The sequence below is a fragment of the Vigna unguiculata genome, chromosome 9 (assembly GCF_004118075.2).
Source record: "Vigna unguiculata cultivar IT97K-499-35 chromosome 9, ASM411807v1, whole genome shotgun sequence".
NCBI lineage: Eukaryota > Viridiplantae > Streptophyta > Magnoliopsida > Fabales > Fabaceae > Vigna > Vigna unguiculata.
In genome coordinates this window covers 34,208,826-34,225,856 of record NC_040287.1, presented here as the reverse complement: position 1 = coordinate 34,225,856, position 17,031 = coordinate 34,208,826, and positions in this window count along the sequence as shown.

Here is a 17,031-nt window from a genome sequence, read left to right as displayed (position 1 = left end):
AACTCGAAACTCGAAATTGGAAACACTAAACCCAAAACTCCAAATCCGAAAATCGATTTTGGAAACCCGTAACACGAAACTCGAAACCTGAAATCTGAAATTCGAAACCCTAAACCCGAAAATCCAAACCCGACACCCAAAATCGGAAATTCGTAACCCGAAACCTGTATATCGAAATCCCAAACCCGAACCCCAAACCTCAAACCTGAAATTTGAAACCCGAAACCAGAAACCCGAAATCCGAAACCCGAAACACGAGTTCTGAAACCTGAAACACGAGTCCCGAAACCCGTAACACGTAACCCGAAACTCAAAACCCCACACCCAAAAACCCAAACCCCAAACCCCAAACTTGAAACCCGAAAGTCGAATATCGAAACCTGAAACCCCAAAACCCTAAAACCCAAACCCGAAACCACAAACCTGAAACCGTAAACCCGTATTACGAAACTCGAAACCAGAAACCCGTAACCCAAAATCGGTAACCCAAAATCCCAAAACCGAAAACCCAAATCCAAAACCCGACATCCGAGACCTGAAACTTGAAACTCGAAACTCGAAACTTGAAACCCGAAACCCCAACCTCAAAAACCCGAAACCCCAAACGCGAAACCGAAACTCGAAAGCTGAAACTCCAAACCGAAAACCCGTAACCTGAAACTCGTAATCCGTAACCCGAAACCTCAAACCCGAAATCCAAAACCCGAAACCAGAAACCTGAAATTCGACACCCAAAATATGAGACCCAAAACCCGTAACTTGTAACTGGTAACACGAAACTCGAAACCCCACACCCAAAACCCAAACCCGAAACCCGAATTCCGAAACGCCAAAACCATAAACCCCAAATTCGAAACACGAACCACGAACTCGAAATTCCAAACTCGAAACTCGAAACTCGCGTTTGGGGTTTTGGTTTTGGGTTTTGGGGTTTCGGGTGTCAGATTTTGGATTTTGGGTTTCGGGTTTCGGATTTTGAGTTTTGAGTTTCGGATTTCAGGTTTGAGATTTGGGGGGCCTCGGGTTTAGGGTTTCAGGTTACAGGTTTTAGGTTTTCGATTTCGGGTTTCGTGTTTGGAGTTTCAGGTTTCGGGTTTCGACTTTCAAGTTGAGTTTCGTGTTTAGGGTTTCGAGTTTGGGGTTTCGGGTGTCGGGTTACATGTTTCGGGTTTAGGCCCTAAACCCTAAGCTGAATCCTGAAACCCCAAAACCCAAACCCGAAACCCGAAACCCGAAACCCCAAACTCGAAACCTCAAACCCGAAATCCGAAATCCGACACCCGAAACATGAGTCCAAAACCCGTAACTCGAAACCCGACACCCCAAAACCCAAACTCGAAACCGGAAACCCAAAAGCCAAATCGCGAAACGCCAAAACCCTAAATCCCAAACTCGAAAACTCGAAACCCCAAACCCGAAATCGGTAACCCGAAACTAGTAACCCAAAACCTGAAACCCGAAAACCCAAAGTTGAAAACTGACATTCGAAACCCTAAACTTGAAACCTGTAACTCGAAATTCGAAACCCTAAACCCTAAACTCGAAACCCCAAAATCGAAACACAAAACCCAAATCTTGAAACCCGAAACCCGAAACCCGAAATCCGAAACCCGAAACCAGAAAGCCGAAATTCGACACCCGAAACACGAGTCTCGAAACCCGTAACTCTTAATCCGAAACTCGAAAGCCGAAAGCCGAAAGCCGAAACCCCAAACCTCAAACCCGAACCACGAAACTCGAAACCAGAAACCCGTCACCCAAAACTCGACACCCGAAAAGTCGAAACCCCACATCTGAAACCCGAAATTCAAAACCCTAAATCCGAAACCCGAATCCCGAAAGCTAAAACTCGAAACCTCAAACCCGAAACTAAACCTGAAATTCGAAAGTCGAAAGTCGAAATCCGAAATTCCAAACCCAAAACCTGAAACCCGAAAAGCGAAAGACGAATCCCGATATTTGAAACCCGAAAGCCGAAACCATAAACCCGAAACCTGAAACCCGAAATACAAAAGCTGAAAGTCAAAACCCTAAACCTGAACCCCAAACACGATTGCGAAACTGGAAACTAGAAACCCAAAATTGGTAACCCAAAACCCGAAAACCCAAAGTCCAAACCCGACATCCGAAATCCGAAACCCGAAACCCTAAATCCCAAACCACAAACTCGAAACCCGAAACCCGAAACTCGAAACCCTAAACCCGAAACTCCAAACTCGAAACCCGAAACCCGAAATTCGAAACCCCAAACCCGAAACTCAAAACCTGAAAGTCAACCTGAAACCCGAAATCTCCAAAACCCGAAAACCCAAAGGCGAATCCCGAGATCCGAAGCCCGAAACCCCAAACACGAAACCCTAAACTCGAAACCCAAACTCCGAAAGCCGAATCCCGATACCCTAAATCCCAAACCCGAAACCCGAAACCCGTAACCCGAAATCGATAACCCAAACCCCGAAACCCGAAAACCCAAAGTCGAAACCTGAGATCCAAAACTTGAAACCCGAAACCCGAAACCTAAAACCCTAAATCCCAAACCCCAAACCCGAAACTTGTAACCCGAAACTCAAACCCCCAAACTCGAAACCCCAAACCCGAAACTGAAAACCTGAAAGTCGAAACCCGAAACACGAAACTCCAAACCCGAAACCCAAAATCTGAAACTCGAAATCCCAAACCCGAAACTCAACCTGAAAGTCGAAACCCGAAACCCGAAATCGGTACCCCAAAATCCCCAAAACCCGAAAACCCAAAGACGAATCCCGAGATCCGAAACCCGAAACCCCAAACGCGAAATCCGAAACTCGAAAGCCGAAATCCGAAACCCGAAACCAAAAACTTGAAATCCGACACCCGAAACATGAGACCCAAAACCCGTAACTAGTAACTAGTAACTTGTAACCCGAAACTCGAAACCCCACACCCAAAACTCAAACCCGAAACCCGAAATCTGAAACCCGAAAACGAATCCCGAAATGCCAAAACCATAAACCCCAAATTCGAAACACGAACCGCGAACTCCAAACTCAAAACCCGAAACCTCAAACTCGAAATTCGAAACAAGAAACTCGAAATCGATAACCCAAACCCCGAAACCCGAAAACCCAAAGTCGAAACCTGAGATCCAAAACTTGAAACCCGAAACCCGAAACCTAAAACCCTAAATCCCAAACCCCAAACCCGAAACTTGTAACCCGAAACTCAAACCCCCAAACTCGAAACCCCAAACCCGAAACTGAAAACCTGAAAGTCGAAACCCGAAACACGAAACTCCAAACCCGAAACCCAAAATCTGAAACTCGAAATCCCAAACCCGAAACTCAACCTGAAAGTCGAAACCCGAAACCCGAAATCGGTACCCCAAAATCCCCAAAACCCGAAAACCCAAAGACGAATCCCGAGATCCGAAACCCGAAACCCCAAACGCGAAATCCGAAACTCGAAAGCCGAAATCCGAAACCCGAAACCAAAAACTTGAAATCCGACACCCGAAACATGAGACCCAAAACCCGTAACTAGTAACTAGTAACTTGTAACCCGAAACTCGAAACCCCACACCCAAAACTCAAACCCGAAACCCGAAATCTGAAACCCGAAAACCGAATCCCGAAATGCCAAAACCATAAACCCCAAATTCGAAACACGAACCGCGAACTCCAAACTCAAAACCCGAAACCTCAAACTCGAAATTCGAAACAAGAAACTCGAAATCGATAACCCAAACCCCGAAACCCGAAAACCCAAAGTCGAAACCTGAGATCCAAAACTTGAAACCCGAAACCCGAAACCTAAAACCCTAAATCCCAAACCCCAAACCCGAAACTTGTAACCCGAAACTCAAACCCCCAAACTCGAAACCCCAAACCCGAAACTGAAAACCTGAAAGTCGAAACCCGAAACACGAAACTCCAAACCCGAAACCCAAAATCTGAAACTCGAAATCCCAAACCCGAAACTCAACCTGAAAGTCGAAACCCGAAACCCGAAATCGGTACCCCAAAACCCGAAACCCAAAAACCAAAAGACGAATCCCGAGATTCAAAACACGAAACTCGAAACCAGAAACCCCAAACTCGAAACCCCAAACTCAAAACTTGAAAGTCGAAACGCGAAACCCGAAACCCAAAACTCCAAACCCGAAATCGGAAACCCGTAACCTGAAACCTGAAACTCTTAATCCAGAACCCGAAACCCTAAAGCCGAAACTCGAAATTTGAAACTCGAAACCTGAAACTCGAAACCCGTAACTCGAAATTTGAAACCCGAAACCTGAAACTTGAAACCCCAAATCCGAAACCCAAATCCTGAAACCCGAAACCCAAAACCCAAATCCTAAAACGCGAAACTCCAAACCTGAAACCCGAAATCGGAAACCTAAAATTCGAAACTTGAAACAAGAAACCCGAAATCCGAAGTTCGAAACACAAGTCTCCAAACCCGTAACTCGTAACTCGAAACCCGAAACCTGAAACCCGAAACCCAAACCCCTAACCTGAAACCCGAAAGCCGAAACCCCAAACATGAAACCCCAAACCCGAACCGCGAAACTCGAAATTAGAAACCCGTAACCCAAAACCCGAAATCCGAAAATCCAAAGCCGAAACTCGAAACCCGAAAACCTAAAGCCGAAACCCGAGATCCGAAACCTTCAACCCCAACCCCGAAACCTTAAATCCCAAACCCCAAACCCGAAACCTGTAACCCGAAACTCAAAACTCCAATCTCGAAACCCCAAACCTAAAACTCAAACCTGAAAGTCGAAACCCGAAACACGAAACTCTAACCCGAAACCCAAAACCATGAAACCCGAAACTCGAAACCCGAAACTCGAAACTCAAAACCTGAATGTTGAAACCCGAAACCTTAAATCGGTAACCCGAAATCCCCAAAACCTGAAAACCCAAAGACGAATCCCGAGATCCGAAACTCCAAATGCGAAACCAAAACTTGAAAGCCGAAACTCTAAACCGAAAACCTGTAACCCGAAACTCGTAATCCGTAACCCGAAACCCGAAACCTCAAACCCAAAATCCAAAACCCGAAACCACAAACCTGAAATCCGACACCCGAAATATGAGACCTAAAACCCGTAAGTTGTAACTGGTAACACGAAACTCGAAACCCCACACCCAAAACCTAAACCCGAAACCCGAAACCCGAATTCCGAAACGCCAAAACCATAAACCCCAAATTCAAAACACGAACCCCGAACTCGAAACTCGAAACTCGAAACTCGAAACTCGCGTTTGGGGTTTTGGTATTGGGTTTTGGGGTTTGGGTTTTGGGGTGTGGGGTTTCGGGTGTCAGATTTTGGATTTTGGATTTTGGGTTTCGGGTTTCGGATTTTGAGTTTGAGTTTTGGGTTTCAGATTTGAGATTTGGGGGGCCTCGGGTTTAGGGTTTCAGGTTACTGGTTTTGGGTTTTCGATTTCGGTTTTCGTGTTTGGAGTTTCAGGTTTCGGGTTTCGACTTTCAAGTTGAGTTTCGTGTTTAGGGTTTCGAGTTTGGGGTTTCGGGTGTCGAGTTACAGGTTTCGGGTTTAGGCCCTAAACTCTAAGCTGAATCCTGAAACCCCAAAACCCAAACCCTAAACGCGAAACCCGAAATCGGTAACCCAAAACCCGAAACCCAAAAACCAAAAGACGAATCCCGAGATTCGAAACACGAAGCTCGAAACCCGAAACCCCAAACTCAAAACCTGGAAGTCGAAACCCGAAACCCGAAACCCGAAACCCAAAACTCCAAACCCGAAATCGGAAACCCGTAACCTGAAACCTGAAACTCGAAATCGGGAACCCGTAACCTGAAACCTGAAACTCGAAATCGGGAACCCGAAAACCCAAAGCTGAAACCCGAAATTCGAAACTCGAAACCTGAACTCAAAACTAGTAACACGAAATTCAAAACCCGAAACCCCAAACTCGAAACCCCAAACCCGAAACCCAAATCCTGAAACCCGAAACCCAAAACCCAAATCCTGAAACCCGAAATCGGAAACCTGAAATTCGGAACCTGAAACCAGAAACCCGAAAATCGAAGTCCGAAACACGAGTCTCGAAACCCGTAACTCGAAACCCGAAATCCAAACCCCTAACCTGAAACCCGAAAGCCGAAACCCCAAACCTGAAACCCCAAACCTGAACCGTGAAACTCGAAATTAGGAACCCTTAACCCAAAACTCGATATCCAAAAACCCAAAGCCGAAACCCGAAACCCGAAACACTAAATCCCAAACCCGAAAACCTAAAGCCGAAACCCGAGATCCGAAACCTTAAAACCACAACCCGAAACCTGAAACCTTAAATCCCAAACCCCAAACCCGAAACCTGTAACCCGAAACTCAAAACTCCAAACTCGAAATCCCAAACCCGAAACTCAAAACCTGAAAGTCGAAACCCGAAACACGAAACTCCAAACCTGAAACCAGAAACTCAAAACCTGAATGTTGAAACCCGAAACCCGAAATCGGTAACCCGAATTCCCAAAACCTGAAAACCCAAAGACGAATCCTGAGATCCGAAACTCAAAACGCGAAACCGAAACTCGAAAGCCGAAACTCCAAACCAAAAACCCGTAACCCGAAACTCGTAATCCGTAACCCGAAACCTCAAACTCGAAATCCAAAACCCGAAACCAGAAACCTGAAATTCGACACCCGAAATATGAGACCTAAAACCCGTAACTTGTAACTGGTAACACGAGTTACGGGTTTTGGGTTTTCGATTTCGGGTTTCGTGTTTGGAGTTTCAGGTTTCGGGTTTCGACTTTCAAGTTGAGTTTCGTGTTTAGGGTTTCGAGTTTGGGGTTTTAGGTGTCGGGTTACAGGTTTCGGGTTTAGGCCCTAAACCCTAAGCTGAATCCTGAAACCCCAAAACCCAAACCCTAAACGCGAAACCCGAAACTCGAAAGCCGAAACTCCAAACCGGAAATCCATAACCCGAAACTCGTAACCCGAAACCCCAAACTCGAAACCTCAAACCCGAAATCCGAAACCCGAAATCCGACACCCGAAACATGAGTCCAAAACCCGTCCCGAAACTCGAAACCCGACACCCCAAAACCCAAACTCGAAACCGGAAACCCAAAAGCTGAATCCCAAAACGCCAAAACCCTAAATCCCAAACTCGAAACACGAACCCCGAACTCGGAACCCCAAACCCGAACCACGAAACCCGAAACCCGAAATCGGTAACCCGAAACTAGTAACCCAAAACCTGAAATCCGAAAACCCAAAGCTGAAAACCGACATTCGAAACTCGAAACTTGAAACCTGTAACTTGAAATTCGAAACCCTAAATCCGAAACCCAAAAATCGAAACCCAAAACCCAAATCCCGAAATCCGAAACCCGAAACCAGAAAGCCAAAATTCGACACCCAAAACACGAGTCTCGAAACCCGTAACTTTTAATCCGAAACTCGAAAGCCGAAAGCCGAAAGCCGAAACCCAAACCTCAAACCCGAACCACGAAACTCGAAATCGGAAACTTGTCACCCAAAACTCGACACCCGAAAAGTGGAAACCCCACATTTGAAACCCGAAATTTGAAACCCGAATCCCGAAACCTAAAACTCGAAACCTCAAACCCGAAACTCAACCTGAAAGTCGAAAGTCGAAAGTCGAAATTCGAAATTCCAAACCCGAAACCTGAAACCCGAAAAGCCAAAGACGAATCTCGAGATTCGAAACTCGAAAGCCGAAACCCCAAAACCCAAACCCTAAACCCGAAACCTGACACCCGAAATACAAACCCGAAATACAAAAGCTGAAAGTCAAAACCCCAAACCTGAACCCAAAACCCAATCGCGAAACTCGAAACTAGAAACTCGAAATTGGTAACCCAAAACCCGAAACCCGAAAAACCAAAGTCCAAACCCGACATCCGAAATCCGAAACTCGAAACCCTAAATCCCAAACCGCAAACTCGAAACCTGAAACCCGAAACTCGAATCTTGAAACCCTAAACCCGAAACTCCAAACTCGAAACTCGAAACCCGAAATTCGAAACCCCAAACCCGAAACTCAAAACCTGAAAGTCGAAACCTGAAACCTGAAATCTCCAAAACCCGAAAACCCAAAGACGAATCCCGAGATCCAAAACCCGAAACCCGAAACCCTAAACCCGAAACCCGAAAACCGAAACCCGAAACCCGAACCCCGAAACCTTAAATCCCAAACCCGAAACCCGTAACCCGAAATCGATAACCCAAACCCCTAAACCCGAAACCTGAAACCCGAAATACAAAAGTCGAAACCCCAAACCTGACATCCGAAATCCGAATCCCGAAACCCTAAATCCCAAACCGTAATCTCGAAACCTGAAATCCGAAACTCGAGACCCGAAACTTGAAACTCTAAACCCGAAAGTCCAAACTCGAAAGCCGAAACCCGAAATTCGAAACCCCAAACCCGAAACTCAAAACCTGAAAGTCGAAACCTGAAACCCGAAATCGGTAACCCAAAATCCCCAAAACCCGAAATCCCAAAGACGAATCCCGAGATCCGAAACCCGAAACCCCAAACACAAAACCCTAGACCCGAAACCCGAAACCCGAATCCCGAAACCCTAAATCCCAAACCCGAAACCCGTAACCCGAAATCGATAACTAAAATCCCGAAACCCGAAAACCCAAAGTCAAAACCTGAGATCCGAAACTTGAAACCCGAAACCTAAAACCCTAAATCCCAAACCCCAAACCCGAAACTTGTAACTCGAAACTCAAACCCCCAAACTTGAAACCCCAAACCCGAAACTCACAACCTGAAAGTCGAAACCCGAAACACGAAACTCCAAACTCGAAACCCGAAATCCGAAACTCGAAATCCCAAACCCGAAACCCAAACCCCTAACTTGAAACCTGAAAGCCGAAACTCCAAACATGAAACCCCAAACCCGAACCATGAAACTCGAAATTAGAAACCCGTAACCCAAAACCCGAAATCCGAAAACCCAAAGCCGAAACCCGAAACCCGAAAAACCCGAAAAACCTGAAAACCGACATTCGAAACCTGAAACGTGAAACCTCTAACTCGAAAATCGAAACCCTAAACCCGAAACCCAAAAATCGAATCCCAAAACCCAAATCCCGAAACATGAGTCCAAAACCCGTCCCGAAACTCAAAACCCGACACCCCAAAACCCAAACTCGAAACCGGAAACCTAAAAGCCGAATCCCAAAACGCCAAAACCCTAAATCCCAAACTCGAAACACGAACCCCGAACTCGGAACCCCAAACCCGAACCACGAAACCCGAAACCTGAAACCCGAAATCGGTAACCCGAAACTAGTAACCCAAAACCTGAAATCCGAAAACCTAAAGCTGAAAATCGACATTCGAAACCTGAAACGTGAAACCTCTAACTCGAAAATCGAAACCCTAAACCCGAAACCCAAAAATCGAATCCCAAAACCCAAATCCCGAAACCGAAACCCGAAATCCGAAACCCGAAACCAGAAGGCCGAAATTCGACACCCGAAACACGAGTCTCGAAACCCGTAACTCTTAATCCGAAACTCGAAACCCGAAAGCCGAAACCCCAAACCTCAAACCCGAACCACGAAACTCGAAATCGGAAACCCGTCACCCAATACTCGACACCCGAAAAGTCGAAACCCCACATCTGAAACCCGAAATTTGAAACCCTAGATCCGAAACCCGAATCCCGAAACCTAAAACTCGAAACCTGAAACCCGAAACTCAACCTGAAAGTCGAAAGTCGAAATTCGAAATTCCAAACCCGAAACCTGAAACCCGGAAAGCCAAAGACGAATCCCGAGATTCGAAACTCGAAAGCCGAAACCCCAAAACCCAAACCCTAAGCCCGAAACCTGAAACCCGAAATACAAAAGCCGAAAGTCAAAACCCCAAACCTGAAACCCCAAACCCGATCGCGAAACTCGAAACTAGAAACCCGAAACTAGAAACCAGAAATCCGAAACCCGACACCAGAAACCCGAAACCCAAAACCCGTAACTTGTAACTTGTAACCCGAAACTCGAAACCCCAAACCCAAAACCCAAACCCGAAACCCGAAATCTGAAACCCGAAAATCGAATCCCGAAACGCCAAAACCATAAACCCCAAATTCGAAACACGAAACAAGAAACTCGTAATCCGAAACTCCAAGCCCGAAACCCGAAATCCGAAACTCAAAATCCCAAACCCAAAACTCAACCTGAAAGTCGAAACCCGAAACCCGAAATCGGTAACCCGTAATCCCCAAAACCCAAAAACCCAAACACGAATCCCGAGATCCGAAACCCGAAACTCGAAAGCCGAAATCCGAAACCCGAAACCAGAAACCTGAAATACGACACCCGAAACATGAGACCCAAAACCCGTAACTTGTAACTTGTAACCCGAAACTCGAAACCCCAAACCCAAAACCCAAACCCGAAACCCGAAATCTGAAACCCGAAAACCGAATCCCGAAACGCCAAAACCATAAACCCCAAATTCGAAACACGAAACAAGAAACTCGAAATCCGACACCCGAAACATGAGTCCCAAAACCCGTAACTCGTAACCCGAAACTCGAAACCGCACACCCCAAAACCCAAACCCCAAACTCGAAACTCGAAACCTGAAATCCGAAACCACAAACTCGAAACCCCAAAGTCCAAACTCAAACCTGGAAGTTGAAACCCAAAACTTGAAACTCCAAACCTGAAATCGGTAACCCAAAACTCGAAACCTGAAAACCTAAATCCGAAACCCCAAACCCAAAACCCTAAATCCCAAACCCCAAACCCGAAACCTGTCACCTGAAACTCGAAACCCCAAACCCGAAACTCAAAACCTGAAAGTCGAAAGTCGAAACACGAAACTTCAAATCCGAAACCCGAAACTCAAAACATTAAAGTTGAAACCCGAAACCCAAAACCCAAAACCCGAAACCCAAAACCCAAATCCTAAAACCCGAAAGTCCAAACCTGAAACCCTAAATCGGAAACCTGAAATTCAGAACCTGAAACAAGAAACCCGAAATCCGAAGTCCGAAACACGAGTCTCGAAACCCGTAACTTGTAACTCGAAACCCGAAACCTGAAAGCCGAAACCCCAAACCTGAAACCCCAAACCCGAACCGTGAAACTCGAAATTAGAAACCCATAACCCAAAACCCGAAATTCGAAAACCCAAAGTCGAAACCCGAAACCCGAAACACTAAATCCCACACCCGAAACCCGAAAACCTAAAGCCGAAACCCGAGATCCGAAACCTGAAACCTGAAACCTTAAATCCCAAACCCCAAACCCCAAACCTGTAACCCGAAACTCAAAACTCAAAACTCGCAACCCCAAACCCGAAACTCAAAACCTGAAAATCGAAACCTGAAACCCGAAATCGGTAACCCGAAATCCCCAAAACCCGAAATCCCAAAGACGAATCCCGAGATCCGAAACCCGAAACCTCAAACACAAAACCCTAAACCCGAAACCCGAAAGCCGAATCCCGAAACCCTAAATCCCAAACCTGAAACCCGTAACCCGAAATCGATAACCCAAATCCCGAAACCCGAAAACTCAAAGTCGAAACCTGAGATCCGAAACTTGAAATCCGAAACCCCAAACCTGTAACCCGAAACTCAAAACTCAAAATTCGCAACCCCAAACCCGAAACTCAAAACCTGAAAGTCGAAACCTGAAACCCGAAATCGGTAACCCGAAATCCCCAAAACCCGAAATCCCAAAGACGAATCCCGAGATCCGAAACCCGAAACCTCAAACACAAAACCCTAAACCCGAAACCCGAAAGCCGAATCCCGAAACCCTAAATCCCAAACCTGAAACCCGTAACCCGAAATCGATAACCCAAATCCCGAAACCCGAAAACTCAAAGTCGAAACCTGAGATCCGAAACTTGAAATCCGAAACCCGAAACCTAAAACCCTAAATCACAAACCCCAAACCCGAAACTTGTAACCCGAAACTCAAACCCCCAAACTCGAAACCCCAAACCCGAAATCCGAAACTCAATCCCAAACCCGAAACTCAACCTGAAAGTCGAAACCCGAAACCTGAAATCGGTAACCCGAAATCCCCAAAACCCAAAAACCCAAAGACGAATCCTGAGATTCGAAACCCGAAACCCGAAACTGGAAAACCCGAAACTCGAAAGCCGAAATCCAAAATCCGAAACCAGGAACCTAAAATCCGACACCCGAAACATGAGACCCAAAACCCGTAACTTGTAACTTGTAACCCGAAACTCGAAACCCGAAACCCAAAACCCAAACCCGAAACCCGAAATCTGAAACCTGAAAACCGAATCCCGAAACGCCAAAACCATAAACCCCAAGTTCGAAACACGAACCCCGAACTCCAAACTTAAAACCCGAAACCACAAACTCGAAATTCGAAACAAGAAACTCGAAATCCAACACCCGAAACATGAGTCCCAAAACCCGTAACTCGTAACCTGAAACTCGAAACCCGAAACACGAAACTCCAAACCCGAAACCCAAAACCAGAAACTCGAAACTCGAAACTCTAAACCCCAAACTCGAAACTCAAAACCTGAATGTTGAAACCCGAAACCCGAAATCGGTAAACTGAAATCCCCAAAACCTGAAAACCCAAAGACGAATCCCGAGATCCGAAACCCCAAACGCGAAACCGAAACTCGAAAGCCGAAACTCCAAACCGAAAACCCGTAACCCGAAACTCGTAATCCGTAACCCGAAACCCGAAATCTCAAACCCGAAACCAGAAACCTGAAATCCGACACCCGAAATATGAGACCCAAAACCCGTAACTTGTAACTGGTAACACAAAACTCGAAACCCCACACCCAAAACCCAAACCCGAAACCCGAATTCCGAAACGCCAAAACCATAAACCCCAAATTCGAAACACGAACACCGAACTCCAAACTCGAAACTCGAAACTCGCGTTTGGGGTTTTGGTTTTGGGTTTTGGGGTTTGGGTTTTGGGGTGTGGGGTTTCGGGTGTCAGATTTTGGATTTTGGATTTTGGGTTTCGGGTTTCGGATTTTGAGTTTTGAGTTTTGGGTTTCAGGTTTGAGATTTGGGGGCCCTCGAGTTTAGGGTTTCAACTTACGGGTTTTGGGTTTTCGATTTCGGGTTTGATGTTTGGAATTTCAGGTTTCGGGTTTCGACTTTCAAGTTGAGTTTCGTGTTTAGGGTTTCGAGTTTGGGGTTTCGGGTTACAGGTTTCGGGTTTAGGCCCTAAACCCTAAGCTGAATCCTGAAACACCAAAACCCAAACCCTGAACGCGAAACCCGAAACTCGAAAGCCGAAACTCCAAACCGGAAACCTATAACCCAAAAATCGTAAACCGAAACCCCAAACTCGAAACCTCAAACCCGAAATCCGAAACCCGAAATCCGACACCCGAAACATGAGTCCAAAACCCGTCCCGAAACTCAAAACCCGACAACCCAAAACCCAAACTCGAAACCGGAAACCTAAAAGCCGAATCCCAAAACGCCAAAACCCTAAATCCCAAACTCGAAACACGAACCCCGAACTCGGAACCCCAAACCCGAACCACGAAACCCGAAACCCGAAACCCGAAATCGGTAACCCGAAACTAGTAACCCAAAACCTGAAATCCGAAAACCTAAAGCTGAAAATCGACATTCGAAACCTGAAACGTGAAACCTCTAACTCGAAAATCGAAACCCTAAACCCGAAACCCAAAAATCGAATCCCAAAACCCAAATCCCGAAACCGAAACCCGAAATCCGAAACCCGAAACCAGAAGGCCGAAATTCGACACCCGAAACACGAGTCTCGAAACCCGTAACTCTTAATCCGAAACTCGAAACCCGAAAGCCGAAACCCCAAACCTCAAACCCGAACCACGAAACTCGAAATCGGAAACCCGTCACCCAATACTCGACACCCGAAAAGTCGAAACCCCACATCTGAAACCCGAAATTTGAAACCCTAGATCCGAAACCCGAATCCCGAAACCTAAAACTCGAAACCTCAAACCCGAAACTCAACCTGAAAGTCGAAAGTCGAAATTCGAAATTCCAAACCCAAAACCTGAAACCCGGAAAGCCAAAGACGAATCCCGAGATTCGAAACTCGAAAGCCGAAACCCCAAAACCCAAACCCTAAGCCCGAAACCTGAAACCCGAAATACAAAAGCCGAAAGTCAAAACCCCAAACCTGAAACCCCAAACCCGATCGTGAAACTCGAAACTAGAAACCCGAAATTGGTAACCCGAAATCCCCAAAACCCAAAAACCCAAAGACGAATCCTGAGATCCAAAACCCGAAACCCCAAACGCGAAACCCGAAACTTGAAAGCCGAAATCCGAAACCCGAAACCAGAAACCTGAAATCCGACACCCGAAACATGAGACCCAAAACCCGTAACTTGTAACTTGTAACTTGTAACCCGAAACTCGAAACCCCAAACCCAAAACCCAAAACCCGAAACCCGAAATCTGAAACCCGAAAACCGAATCCCGAAACGCCAAAACCATAAACCCCAAATTCGAAACCCCAAACCCGAAACTTGTAACCCGAAACTCAAACCCCCAAACTCGAAACCCCAAACCCGAAACTAAAACCTGAAAGTCGAAACCCGAAACCCGAAATCCGAAACTCAAAATCCCAAACCCGAAACTCAACCTGAAAGTCGAAACCTGAAACCTGAAATCGGTAACTCGAAATCCCTTAAACCCGAAATCCCAAAGACGAATCCCGAGATCCGAAACCCGAAACCCCAAACACAAAACCCTAAACCTGAAACCCAAAAGCCGAAAGCCGAATCCCGAAACCCTAAATCCCAAACCCGAAACCCGAAACCTGTTACCCGAAATCGATAACCCAAATCCCGAAACCCGAAAACCCAAAGTTGAAACCTGAGATCCGAAACTTGAAATCCGAAACTCGAAACCTAAAACCCTAAATCCCAAACCCCAAACCCGAAACTCAAACCCCCAAACTAGAAACCCCAAACCCGAAACTACAACCTGAAAGTCGAAACCCGAAACACGAAACTCCAAGCCCGAAACCCGAAATCCGAAACTCAAAATCCCAAACCCAAAACTCAACTTGAAAGTCGAAACCCGAAACCCGAAATCGGTAACCCGAAATCCCCAAAACCCAAAAACCCAAACACGAATCCCGAGATCCGAAACCCGAAACTCGAAAGCCGAAATCCGAAACCCGAAACCAGAAACCTGAAATACGACACCCGAAACATGAGACCCAAAACCCGTAACTTGTAACTTGTAACCCGAAACTCGAAACCCCAAACCCAAAACCCAAACCCGAAACCCGAAATCTGAAACCCGAAAACCGAATCCCGAAACGCCAAAACCATAAACCCCAAATTCGAAACACGAAACAAGAAACTCGAAATCCGACACCCGAAACATGAGTCCCAAAACCCGTAACTCGTAACCCGAAACTCGAAACCGCACACCCCAAAACCCAAACCCCAAACTCGAAACTCGAAACCTGAAATCCGAAACCACAAACTCGAAACCCCAAAGTCCAAACTCAAAACCTGGAAGTTGAAACCCAAAACTTGAAACTCCAAACCTGAAATCGGTAACCCAAAACTCGAAACCTGAAAACCTAAATCCGAAACCCCAAACCCAAAACCCTAAATCCCAAACCCCAAACCCGAAACCTGTCACCTGAAACTCGAAACCCCAAACCCGAAACTCAAAACCTGAAAGTCGAAAGTCGAAACACGAAACTTCAAATCCGAAACCCGAAACTCAAAACATGAAAGTTGAAACCCGAAACCCAAAACCGAAAACCCGTAACCCGAAATCGGTAACCCAAAACCCGAAATCCAAAAACCAAAAGACGAATCCCAAGATTCGAAACACGAAACTCGAAACCCGAAACCCCAAACTCGAAACCCCAAACTCAAAACTTGAAAGTCGAAACCCGAAACCCAAAACTTTAAACCCGAAATCCGAAACCCGTAACTTGAAACCTGAAACTCGAAATCGGGAACCCGAAAACCCAAAGCCGAAACCCGAAATTCGAAACCCGAAACCTGAAACTCGAAACCAGTAACCCGAAATTCGAAACCCGAAACCCCAAACTCGACACCCGAAACCCGAAACCCCAATCCTGAAACCCGAAACCCAAAACCCAAATCCTGAAACCCGAAACTCCAAACCTGAAACCCGAAATCGGACACCTGAAATTAGAAACCTGAAAAAAGAAACCCGAAATCCGAAGTTCGAAACACGAGTCTCAAAACCCGTAACTCGTACCTCGAAATCTGAAACCCGAAACCCAAACCCCTAACCTGAAATCCGAAAACCGAAACCCTAAACCTGAAACCCCAAACCCGAAACCCCAAACCCGTAACCCAAAACCCGAAATCCGAAAACCCTAAGCTGAAACCCGAAACCCAAAAAATTAAATTCCAAATCCGAAACCCGAAAACCTAAAGCCGAAACCCGAGATCCGAAACCTTAAACCTGAAACTCGAAACTTGAAACCTGTAACCTGAAACTCAAAACTCCAAACTCGAAACCCCAAACCCAAAACTCAAAACCTGAAAGTCGAAACCCGAAACACGAAACTCCAAACTCGTAACTCAAAACCTGAAAGTCGAAACCCGAAACCCAAAACTCCAAATCTGAAATCGGAAACCCGTAACCTGAAATCTGAAACTCGAAATCGGGGACCCGAAAACCCAAAGCCGAAACCCGAAATTCGATACCCGAAACCTAAAACTCGAAATCAGTAACCTTAAATTCGAAACCCGAAACCCCAAACTCGAAACCCCAAACCCAAAACCCAAATCCTGAAACCCGAAACCCAAAACCCAAATCCTAAAACCCGAAAGTCCAAACCTGAAACCCTAAATCGGAAACCTGAAATTCAGAACCTGAAACAAGAAACCCGAAATCCGAAGTCCGAAACACGAGTCTCGAAACCCGTAACTTGTAACTCGAAACCCGAAACCTGAAACCTAATCCCCTAACCTGAAACCCGAAAGCCGAAACCCCAAACCTAAAACCCCAAACCCGAACCGTGAAACTCGAAATTAGAAACCCATAACCCAAAACCCGAAATTC